Here is a 12312-nt window from a genome sequence, read left to right as displayed (position 1 = left end):
TCATTATTTAATTTCTTCAAATATAATGCAGGACTCTAACATTTTGTGGCAACAGTTTGAAAAGTGAACCGACATTTATGAGTCCGACGCAAAATGCCAAAACGAAACTAATAGTCCTTCGGTATTCAAATCCCTTTGGACTAATTAAATAAATAAATGAAAAAAATCTGAAAGCTTTCAGATTTTATATTACGTCCAAAGGGGCGTTGTTTTTTTACATTCAGTACGTTACCTTTACTTACTAAATATCATGTTCTTCGCACTTAAACTGTAAAATTCAATTCAGCAGCAATATCACAAAATATTTAATACAGCATATATTTAGAATTTCCGATACAGAGTCTCGCGCGCTGGGGATAATAATGTTTTTTTTTTTTGGTACAGTGTTGCCATTGCTCGCATTGAAATCGTTGAGTTTGTTAATCAAAAATTCGTTAAAGTTTTACAAAATATAATATAGATAACAAAATAAATTCCGAATATTGGCTTCCAGATGCCCATACTCGGGTGGAAACATACGCAATTCAAACTTTGACGGCCCTAGGTATCGTTGTTTTATACCATTGCGAGAAACATACGTACATTTATGCAGATTGTTCATTATTTAATTTCTTTAAATGTAATAGAGTGCGATAATATTTGGTGGCAACAATTTGAAAAGTGAAACGTCACAAAATGACAAAACGAAATTAATAGCCCTTCTGTGCTAAAAATTATTTTTTAAAGTTTTACACTAGTAGTAGTACTACTACTACTGAAAATACATTATTAAAACTGTTCTATAATTTTATTATTTTTTTTATTTATTTTTATTTTACAGTAGTGTGAATTTCGCGTAATAATGAACAGCAGTCCTAAGGCGATAATATTTGGTGGTAACAATTTAAAAAGCCATTCGTTTTAATAAATCAATGCAAAATGTCAAGACGAAATTAATAGCCCTTCTCTCCAAATTACCCCTTTGAGCTAGTAATCAATGTTAACTTACAGAAAAATAGTTGAAAAGCAGATCTTGAATTAAACCTTAATTTATTAAATTTATCCTCTCGGAAGAATCATAGTTTTCATATTTGAATAAACTGGAAGCTTTAGAATTTCTTCAATGCTGTGTTATAACTGCCTTCAAACTCTCGGCAGATCTTTATCCCTTTCACCACTCCAGGAGAATTTCAACAAGACGTGTTCTCAAAAGCAGCCGCCATCGCAGAGAAAGTTCCGAAACCAGAGTCGGAATTTTTTTGATAACTTCTCGGTTGATCCTCAAATAACATGACAGACTAATCTCGCAGGAAACCTCAATAAAGATAACCCCATAAGAAAAGATCCTCTGCCACAGAAGCCGAATGGCAAAGAGTCGCTATTTGACCCCATCTTCCGCTCAACTTCACCGCTGATCGTGCAAGGGTGCAATGATAGTGACCGCTTGTTTTTGGTAAAAGTCAGCCATGCTTTGACTGAGGGCTGGGAAGTCCCAGATAACAAGCTTAGCTCTCTCAAAAAGCGTCGTCTTCAAGGACTTAGGCATGTAAATAACTCAAAGTATGCAATTTTCGTCGTTGGCAATGGCTCTTCAATCTTAAATACTTTTCAAGCTTCAAAGAGACTGTAAGTAACAAGCTAGCTTTCGTGGTCGACATGATACTTCTATAAGCAACTTTATTTCCGTACGGTTCAAATTGTTTTTATAATAACAGTACATGAATATGCATTCATTCGCTAGTAAATGTATAATGTACACTGCAAAATCCTGTTGATAAACAAATAAATAAAACAAGAATTAATATTCTTGTATGCTACAGCATGAGAATTTTGGAATCTTCCTGTTGTCTGCTCGTACCTCTTATAGACAACATCAAGTGAAACATGCTCAAAATAATTAAATCAATCATTTAGAAAATAGTGTTTGCGTGCGTACGGGTTTGTAATAAATTGAAAGCACAAATCCAATGAAAAGTGAATGAAATTTATTATTATCACGACAAATAAAACAAAATGCTTAAATTTCCTAAGTTATTCGTACAATTTCGCAATATCTCACAGTAGTTATACAACGCTCAACAGAACTCAATTCAAAACAGAGTAAGCAAATTCCCTACAATCAATAACAGCAATAAGTAAACAACTGAATTGAGATGTTTGCCTCCAGCATTTATAAGATTTTTAAAACAAGCACAAGAAAAATCTGGTACTTTATCGATTTTTCTGGATAGCTAAAGAGTACAATTACGAGATATAGCTTGATTAAAATGTTAAATGCTCGTACTTCTGTATTTTAACTTTTGTGGCATAGCTTTCTCTTCAAATAAGTATCGTGCTGCACTGCACGGGAATATTACAAATTCTGCTAAAAATATCTAAATAAATACAAAAGCCTAACAATAGGCTCCATATAAATCTTGTTTATACTATATTATTATTTTATATAAATTTTTGGAATAAAAGTCGCCCATATTCTCTACACATGTGATCTTCAAACTGTGTCTCGCAGACCCTTGTGGTTCCATGCGTCTACTCTAAAAGTTCCACAAGTCAAAATGAAAATTCGAAAGAATTTTTTAATTTGGCACAGACAGCAAAACTACACATGTCATGTTATTAATTAAGTAAATAATATTTTTTTACTTCTTTTGTAGTTATTGCCTAAAATAATGAAAGACAGATCTATTATATGATTAAATTATAATGAAATTATATGCATAATTTTGTTTTCACTTTCAACACAAGCATTGTTGGTATATTTTCATTACGTTTTTAGTCCAAAGGGATTTGAATCCCGAAGGACTATTAGTTTCGTTTTGGCATTTTGCGTCGGACGGATAAATGTCGGTTCACTTTTCAAACTGTTGCCATAACATGTTAGAGTCCTGCATTATATTTGAAGAAATTAAATAATGAAAAATCTGCATAAATGTATGTATATTTCTCGTATTGTGGTAAAACAATGGTACATAGAGTCATCGAATTTTGAATAACGTAATCCTCCAACGAATATGAGCATGTGGAAGACCAAATTTGAAATTTGAAATTTGTTTTATGATCGATTTCCTATTTTTTAAAACTTTGACGAATTTTTGATTAACAAACTCAAGGATTTCAAAGCGAGCAATGGCAACGTTGTGCAGAAAAAACATTTTTATCTCCAGCGCGTGAGTCTCTGTAACGGAAATTCTAAAGATATGCTCGTTTTAAAACTATTTTGCGATATTGCTGTTGCACTGGATCTTATGGCTTAAGTGCGAGGAACATGATATTTAATAAAGAAAGGTAACACACAAAATGTTAAAAAACGCCCCTTTGGACGTAATTTAAAATCTGAAACATTTCAGATTTTTTTTTTTTTTTTTTTTTTTTTTTTTTTTTTTTTTTACCATTTATCTTTTTTAAGTGTCCTCACATTTTTTTAAATAGCTTTATAAATTGTTTCAGTCGACAAAGATTGAAGGTATTGCTCTAAACAGAAGACTGCAGCAGGATCATTCATCATAATAATATGTCGTCTGTGCAATAGTGTGCATTTGAAACTTTCAAAAACCTCATTTCCATAATTTTGTTTTTCTCGATTTTTTCTGCTTACTGAAACTTTAGAAATTCTTCAAAGATGTTATCATAATTCTGATCAAAATGCCGTTTCGAGATTAATAAACTTTCTCCAACACCTCTTTGGGCTAATAACAGTATTGATTTCAAATATTTCTAAAAATTTCTTTATGAGATGTATCAGTCAGCTTAACATTTTTCAAATCAAACAGATCCTAAAAATCATATTGTTAAAATTATCACTGTAAGAAATTTAAGGTTTTTCCTTGTTTTCTTGTGATATAGTTATCAGAGCATTTAGCTATCAAAATGTCTCACATTAGATTTATTGTGAGGGCGAAACTTGTTTTTTAAGATTGTTGTTTGTAAATCTCCTATTTTGGCACTAAAATATTTTCAACTCAACTAGTTATTGTTTTTCGAGTGAATCCTAAGAAAAACTTTTTAGATTTCATAAATCTCTAAATGAAACCCTAGAAGTTTACCAGAGGTCCACTCTTTTGTAACAGCGAGAGAGAGAGAGGCATGAATATATGAAAACATAATGAGTTGTAATTCTAGCCCCAGCGGGTAATAGATACGCGAAATATGAAATGTAATTCTATAGAATTGTGCCTTATGTGGGTTCTAAAACACTAATACTCTATGATTATGGAAACGAGTATTTGTGACTATATATTCTTTCCAGCTGATGTGTAAATAAGAGAAACTAAAAGCAGCTGTTTCTAAAAAAACTTGATGTGGAGACCACATGATTTTCTTATACGGCCTATAAAATTATACACATCTACGCTGCATTTCATTTAAACTCATTTCCTCGAATTTCATTATAGATACATTTCTCATTCAATTTTTTTCAGTTCTCACTTCGTAGCAGGGCAAAAATATTGTACATGAAACTCAAAACATTTTCATTAAAAATCGTAAAATATAGAAAAACATAAAACACCAAATACTGTCAAAAACAGTTTTAAAAACAACCCACATAGCACAAAAACATCCTTGGGATATCCCTAGGATGTTGCTCGCGGGATATGCGCACATCCTCAGGACATCCCGGAATATCCCGCGAACCTCCTAAACACCTCCTCCTGAGTGCTTAATGTCACATCCCGGGATATCCTCAGGACATCCTAACTAAGTCCCATCGACAGTGTGCGGGATGTTATTAGGATATGAACTCCTACTTACTACATCCTCAGGACATCCCGGGATATCCCACTAACCTCCTGAAAACATCCCATTATATCCTAAAAACATCCTATCTATGTCCCTTTGACAGTGTATGGGATGTTATTAGGATTTAAAGTCCTACTTACTACATCCTCAGGACATCCGAGAATATCCCAGTTTCCTCCTAAACTCATCCTCCCGAGTGCTTAATGTCACATCCCAGTATATCCTCAGGACATCCTATCTAGGTCCCACTGGCAGCGTATGGGATGTTATCAGGATTTGAAATACTAGTTACAATATCCCTTTAACCTCTTAAATGCATACTCTCAACTGCTTAATGTTACATCCCAGTATATCCCCAGAAATCTTCTTTATATTCCAGTGAAAGTGTGTGAAGGTGTTGTGATAACCTGAAACTTGCTTATTTTCCACAGACAGTCTCAGGTCCTCCATCTGTGGTTACTATGGAAAAATAAGAAATATTAAGAATATTTATTCAATTTATTTTCTAATTTGATTTTCAATTTATTTAATAATTTGTAAATATATCTAAAACTGAGCAAAAGACTTTAAATGAATTATTAATACAAAATATTATAAGAGAAAATTTTGCTTTAAAATATGAAAAATCTTTCGATCATTTTTAACCATTCAATAGCCCGAAACTGAATTCTTCGATATATTCATAATTAAATTATTCTACAAATTCAATTCTGACTTCAGTTAATTTGTATTTAAAATTCAATAATAAAATTAAGCATTTAATAACTTTTAAGTAGTGGACCACATGTGTGTAAATTTTGAAATTCTGAACTTAAGTCGGTTACGCTGATTGAAACATTATTCATGGCTACAATACGATTAAACAGTTCATGAGTTCGTCTTGCTATTTGCTGTAATGGAGCGGAATATTTTCTTTTCTAATCAATTTTTTTATAGAAGATATATAGCTTTCAAATTTAAATGCACTGTAATTATCTAACGGCCCAAATATTTTTACATCTTCGTAAATATGCAGTAGGCTGTGAACATTATGAGAAATATACTGTTTTTCATAATAAAGCCCAAAATTTACTACGAAGAGTTTTAATAGAGGCTGTGCATATTCATCAATTGCCGTCTGATTCTGTATTTTGCATAAGAGTCTAATCGAAATATGAAGTAGTAAAAAATGATCATATAGCTTTTTGTTAAATTTAAAAAAAAAAAAAATGTGGGCTAGTGTACAGTAAAAATTGACGGCATTCTGTAGCTTTCCAGTGTTTCAATTCTCTTAGACTTGGTTCCTTGGTTTTCTTGCAAATTCAATTGGTACATAAGGCATTAAAAACTGGTCATTTAAAAAAAAAAAAAAAAAAAAATTCTGAAATGTTTCAGATTTTAAATTACGTCTAAAGGGGCGTTTTTTAACATTTTGTGTGTTACCTTTCTTTATTAAATATCGTGTTCCTCGCACTTAAACCATAAGATCCAGTGCAACAGCAATATCGCAAAATAGTTTTAAAACGAGCATATCTTTAAAATTTCCGATATAGAGACTCACGCGCTGGAGATAAAAATGTTTTTTCTGCACAACGTTGCCATTGCTCGCTTTGAAATGCCTGAGTTTGTTAATCAAAAATTCGTCAAAGTTTTAAAAAATAGGAAATCGATCATAAAACAAATTTCAAATTTCAAATTTCGTCTTCCACATGCTCATATTCGTTGGAGGATTACGTTATTCAAAATTCGATGACTCTATGTACCGTTGTTTTATCACAATACGAGAAATATACATACATTTATGCAGATTTTTCATTATTTAATTTCTTCAAATATAATGCAGGACTCTAACATTTTGTGGCAACAGTTTGAAAAGTGAACCGACATTTATGAGTCCGACGCAAAATGCCAAAACGAAACTAATAGTCCTTCGGGATTCTAATCCCTTTGGACTAAAAATTAGTTCAACATTTTTATGTGTTAATTGTGCTTGTAAGAGGCCTCCGCCTATCCTAATAGTAATCATTTTTTGTACTACTCTTAAGCACACAAGGGGCATAAAGTCTAACAGAATATTTATTAGTCCTATATTTGGAATATTCCTTAAAATGGGATAATCGTTTTGGTAATCATCATCAGTCAGTTCTTCTTGAGACATAAAAGTTCATATTTCGAATCACAGTTTGAAATGGAACTTAAAGAATATTTTCTAGAGCGAAAATTCGTCACAGGCTTTTTCATAATTAAATGCTACTTCATCTTCTGACGAATCCGATAATATACGTCGATTTATTCTGCTGTAAATCCGTCTTTTAGATATCTGAGATAATTTTTTTTTAGTTCTGATCATTTTTGTAGAATAAAGGAAAAATTTTGAAACTTACTTTTCACACTTTCTCAATGTAACGTTTGCAAGTGTCAGCAAGTCTGTACGTAACTGAAGGTAACTGAAAGAGAATTTGGAACGACGGCTTTTAACGTTTAGCAGAATAGCTTAATTCTGGAAATCAGAAAGAAGTACGTGTACTTTGTGGGGTTCTTCAAGGATATCACCAATCTAAAAATGGTAAACAGATCTACTCAAGGTTTGTTCCTTACGAATTCTCACACAGGCGAGGAGATGAACACAACAGGGAAAGGGTGTAAAAGACCCTTTTATTTATCCCAAACTGTTTAACAGAAGTCACGGGTTTACGTGCGTACAAAAAACACCAACCGCTTGCAGTGAGAATGTGAAAGTTAATGTGACAAAAAATTTAAAGGTAGAGATGTAGTTCGAAACTGCACAATTCAAGTTAATCTAACAGGCTGACTCAGAAATCTATACCTGCGATATATTAACTAGACGGCTAAGTGAATACTAAGATTAACAAATGTCAAGCCAAAAAAAGTCCAAATGGATTCGCGAACGATCAAAATGGTTATTTCTTTTGAAATGTGTTTCCCGAAATTTTTCGCGATTACAATAAGTCCTTTACTTCGCGCAATGATGTAAAAAGTGGTCAAGACTGGGAAAAATAATAAAAGGGAGGCCTCATTGTACTTTTTTTTTTTTTTCCCGCGCATGTCTCTAGTTAAAGTCCTGGCTTCTTATAAGGAAGAAAGACAATCTTCATCAAGGAGCGGGCGCTTTTATATCGCGACACAACTATGCAAATAGAATTCCCCTTTGAATTGCTAATCAGAATAAAAATTCAAGGCCTGCTCACAGAATGATGCTCCTGCGTAAAGGTGTTAAGCCTTCACGAAAGTCACTAATACATATTGCAAAAGGATATTCAAAAAGGTGCGGGGATCCTTAAGGATTTTTTTTTTCCCTCCTTTTGAAAGCAACCGGCTGACTTGTATAAAGTGGTATGAACCTTTATAATGACCCACACTGTTATGAAGCAGTTCTATCAGTTATACATAAACTGATAGAAATATTTTCCCCCGTATTATAATAGCGCTCTGCAACGATGTGAACTTAATTTTTATTGAATGAAATACTTAATGTAATAAAACTTCGAGCTTATATGATAAATTTGTAAATTTTAATAGCAAAGGCGCAAGCACTTTCCGTGTCTAAATTTAAAACAGTAACGTAAATACGCATGCATGTCAGTGGAATTTTCAAACATTACAGACAGACAGACAAAATAGACAGATGTCTTGTTTTGCACCAAGTCTTTCTGCTCCGATGGGCGAAAAATCAAGCTTAGGTGCGAAACAAAGGTATATAGAAAGGGGGGGCAATTTCGGTTTCCAGAGAAGAGCAAAAAAGAACTTCGTATTGTTTTATACGAGTTGAAAAGGCCTGGAAGAAAAATTGGGACAAAATAAATTTAAAAATAAATGGCCCACGTTTTCAAATATTCCCACGGGATATAAATGTATAGAGTCACAGTTCCAGTTAATGAAGTGATTGAAAGAAAGGGAATAAAAAGACACTACATTTTTAACATCCGAGTTATAACATCAGGCAGATGTACCAGTGGACTGTATGAGATGAAGTCACCGCAAATGCAGTCCACACTTCCTGATTTTCCCACAAAATGACTGCACCTCATTAATACCCCATCCGTGCAACGCAGCAATCAATCAATGGAACGCTTATCCCCCTCAAAATACATCACTGATGACGCTTCCGATAAAGTTTTCAGTAGCATCACCAGAGGGCGTGAAATGCCGTCCGGTGGATGGGGAAAAAGTAAATGAAAACGTATTCGATAGTCAACGGATGAAGGGAAAATTAAAGATGTTTGGGGAATTTTCCTTTTCCACGTGGAAAAAGATTTACAGCGTTCTCTCTCTCTTTTTTTTATTTATTTATTTTTTTTTTATTTTTATTTATTTATTTATTTATTTATTTATTTATTTATTTATTTTTTCATTTTAGCCGGAAGTGCTTTAGCCCAGAAGGACTATTAATTTCATTTTGGCATTTTGTGGCGCTTGACTATAAACGGCGTTTAACTTTCCAAATTGTTGTCACCAAATATTATCGCCCTGTATTATATTTAAAGAAATTAAATAATGAAGAACCTTCATACATGTATGTATGTTTCTCGCGCTGTGATAAAACACGGTACCTAGAGACATCGAATTTTGAATAATGTACGCCTCCACCCGAATATGAGCATCTGGTAGCCCAAGTTTTGAAATTTGTTTTATGCTTCATATTTTGTAAAACATTTAAGAGTTTTTGATTAAGAAACTCAACGATTTCAAAGCGAGGAATCACAATAGTGCACGGAAAGAAAAAAACATATATATATTTTATCTCCAGCAGTCGAGACTGTCTATTGGGAATTCTAAAGATATGCTCATGTTAAAATTATTCTGCGATATTGCTGTTGAACTCAATTTTATGGTTTAAGTGGATTATCTATTTAAATTATTTAATTTGATGCTAGAAAGTGATATTTAATATTTGCGAAGAACATGATATGTAATAAATAAAGGTAACACACAAAACGTTTAAAAAAAAAAAAAAAAAAAAAAAAAAAAACCTTTTGGGCGTAATATAAAATCTGAAAATTTTTAACCTTTAAGGATGAAAAATTTCTAAGGAATAAAGAAAAAACAATCTTCCCACGCCGGGAATCGAACCCGGGCCTCCTGGGTGAGAGCCAGGTATCCTAGCCACTAGACCACGTGGGACTTACACCCGAGATAGAGTAAGTCAATCTTTTGAACTAGATAAAAAAAATAGTTTTTTGCTTAAAAGTAAGTGCAGGAGTTATTTTCCTTTTCTTTCTCATTATTTATTGATTTTTATTTCTTTGATTTAAAATGATTTAATCTCAATAAAATAATTTGCAATACTTCATGTCGTTGAAGGACAAAGGTTATAGCTATGTTACTTCAAAATGCATACAACTTTTCCATAAAACTTATATAAATTTAAACTTCTCCATAAAACTAATATAAATTTAAACTTTTCTGAGTTCTGTTTTTCTTCATCGTTTAAGGAATAAGTGATTCTGAAACATTAATTAATATTAGATATTGATGGTTCAATACTAAACAGACTTTTGTTATCTTTGACAAATATTAGTACAAAATAGCTCATGATTAAATGGATCTCCATTTTTATCACTGAAAATGCAATAAAGTTTTTTCAAAAAGGTTTTTTTTTTAGTCCAAAGGGATTTGAATCCCGAAGGACTATTAGTTTCGTTTTGGCATTTTGCGTCGGACTCATAAATGTCGGTTCACTTTTCAAACTGTTGCCACAAAATGTTAGAGTCCTGCATTATATTTGAAGAAATTAAATAATGAAAAATCTGCATAAATGTATGTATATTTCTCGTATTGTGATAAAACAACGGTACATAGAGTCATCGAATTTTGAATAACGTAATCCTCCAACGAATATGAGCATGTGGAAGACCAAATTTGAAATTTGAAATTTGTTTTATGATCGATTTCCTATTTTTTAAAACTTTGACGAATTTTTGATTAACAAACTCAAGGATTTCAAAGCGAGCAATGGCAACGTTGTGCAGAAAAAACATTTTTATCTCCAGCGCGTGAGTCTCTGTATCGGAAATTCTAAAGATATGCTCGTTTTAAAACTATTTTGCGATATTGCTGTTGCACTGGATGTTATGGTTTAAGTGCGAGGAACATGATATTTAATAAAGAAAGGTAACACACAAAATGTTAAAAAACGCCCCTTTGGACGTAATTTAAAATCTAAAATATTTCAGATTTTTTTTTTTTTTTTTTTTTTTTTTTAAAGTCTAAAGAGGTTTTGTCCCTGAAGGACTACTGTTTCCGTTTTGCGATTTTGCACTGGTTCACTATAGTAAATGTCCGTTTCTTTTTTCAAACTGTTGCCACCCAATGTTAGAGTCTGCATTATACTTGAAGAAATTAAATAATGAAAAATCAGCATAAATGTATGCTGATTTATTTCTCGCATTCTGATAAAACAACGGTCCATAGAGCCATCGAATTTTGAATGACGTAATCCTCCTACGAATGTGGGCATGTAGATGACCAAATTTGAAATTTGGAATTTGTTTTATTATCGATTTCATATTTTGTAAAACTTTAATGAATTTTTGAGTAACAAACTCAACGATTTAAAAGTGAGCAATGGCAATACTCTACGGGGGGGGGGAAACCTTTTTATCTCCAACGCGCGGAACTGTGTATCGGAAATCCTAAAGATATGCTCATTTGAAAATTATTTTGCGATATTGCTACTGAACTGAATTTTATGGTTTAAGTGCAAAGAACATGATATTTTATAAATAAAGGTAACACACAAAACATTAACAAAATGCCCCTTTAGACGTAATTTAAAATCTGAAACCTTTCAGATTTCTTTTTTTTTTTTTTTTTTCTCTCTTTTTTCTTTTTTAAGTTTGTAAATATAGTTCCAGTCAGTGAATCTGTCATACATGGATTCTACATCACCCGTGTATTGGGATGCATCTCCTTTAACGCATCCCAATCACCCCACCTACATCACCCGTGTATTGGGATGCGTCTCCTTTAACGTGTTGGGATTAGGCCCACACCACGAAAAATTTCAAAGATAAAGCTAAGGTTTATATAGATTTAATTGTTATCATAAGTTTCATGAAAATTAATGTTATTATCTTTGTTATCAAATTTTTTAATCAATTATAATTATTTATATTTAACTGTTATCATAAGTTTCATGAAAATAAATGTTATTATTAAGAGAAATAAATTATTGTGATAAAAAATAAAAATGTTGTTGCTATTTATAAAAATTGCCATAAATAAAAAAAATCAAGGAAATATAATTATAATTGCTTAAAAAATTTGATAACAAAGATAATAAATAACATTTATTTTCATGAAACTTATGATAACAGTTAAATATAAATGTTATTATTAACCTTATCATTTAAAATGTTATTTGCATTCATTGGATAGATGGAAGTTATTTACCAATTTAATAATTTTAAAGGAAAATGCATTCATTGGCAACATTGTACTTCATATCTAGTTTTGGCAACAAACAATAAAAGAAAATTCTGAACTTGGATTTGAAGACCAAATGAATGAGAAACTTCTATTGTATAACAAATATCCATTTTGGACAGGATTTACGCAAAATCCGTTCTTAGTGCGCGTCTACATCGTAGAATGAGT

The 12312-nt window shown here is 32.1% G+C and overlaps 1 non-coding gene across 1 annotated transcript; it reads right to left on the bottom strand.

The window, feature by feature from the left end:
* Window positions 1-9765: 9765 nt before the first annotated feature.
* On the bottom strand, window positions 9766-9837 carry TRNAE-CUC (transfer RNA glutamic acid (anticodon CUC)). Its single transcript has one exon. It is a non-coding gene; the product is annotated as a tRNA-Glu (tRNA).
* Window positions 9838-12312: the final 2475 nt, after the last annotated feature.

Source organism: Stegodyphus dumicola, chromosome 11 (genome assembly GCF_044657685.1).
Source record: "Stegodyphus dumicola isolate Sdum_Otavi_A_Nest chromosome 11, ASM4465768v1".
NCBI lineage: Eukaryota > Metazoa > Arthropoda > Arachnida > Araneae > Eresidae > Stegodyphus > Stegodyphus dumicola.
Note: the sequence above shows the minus strand (reverse complement) of the source record. Positions and strands in the feature narration are given on the sequence as shown.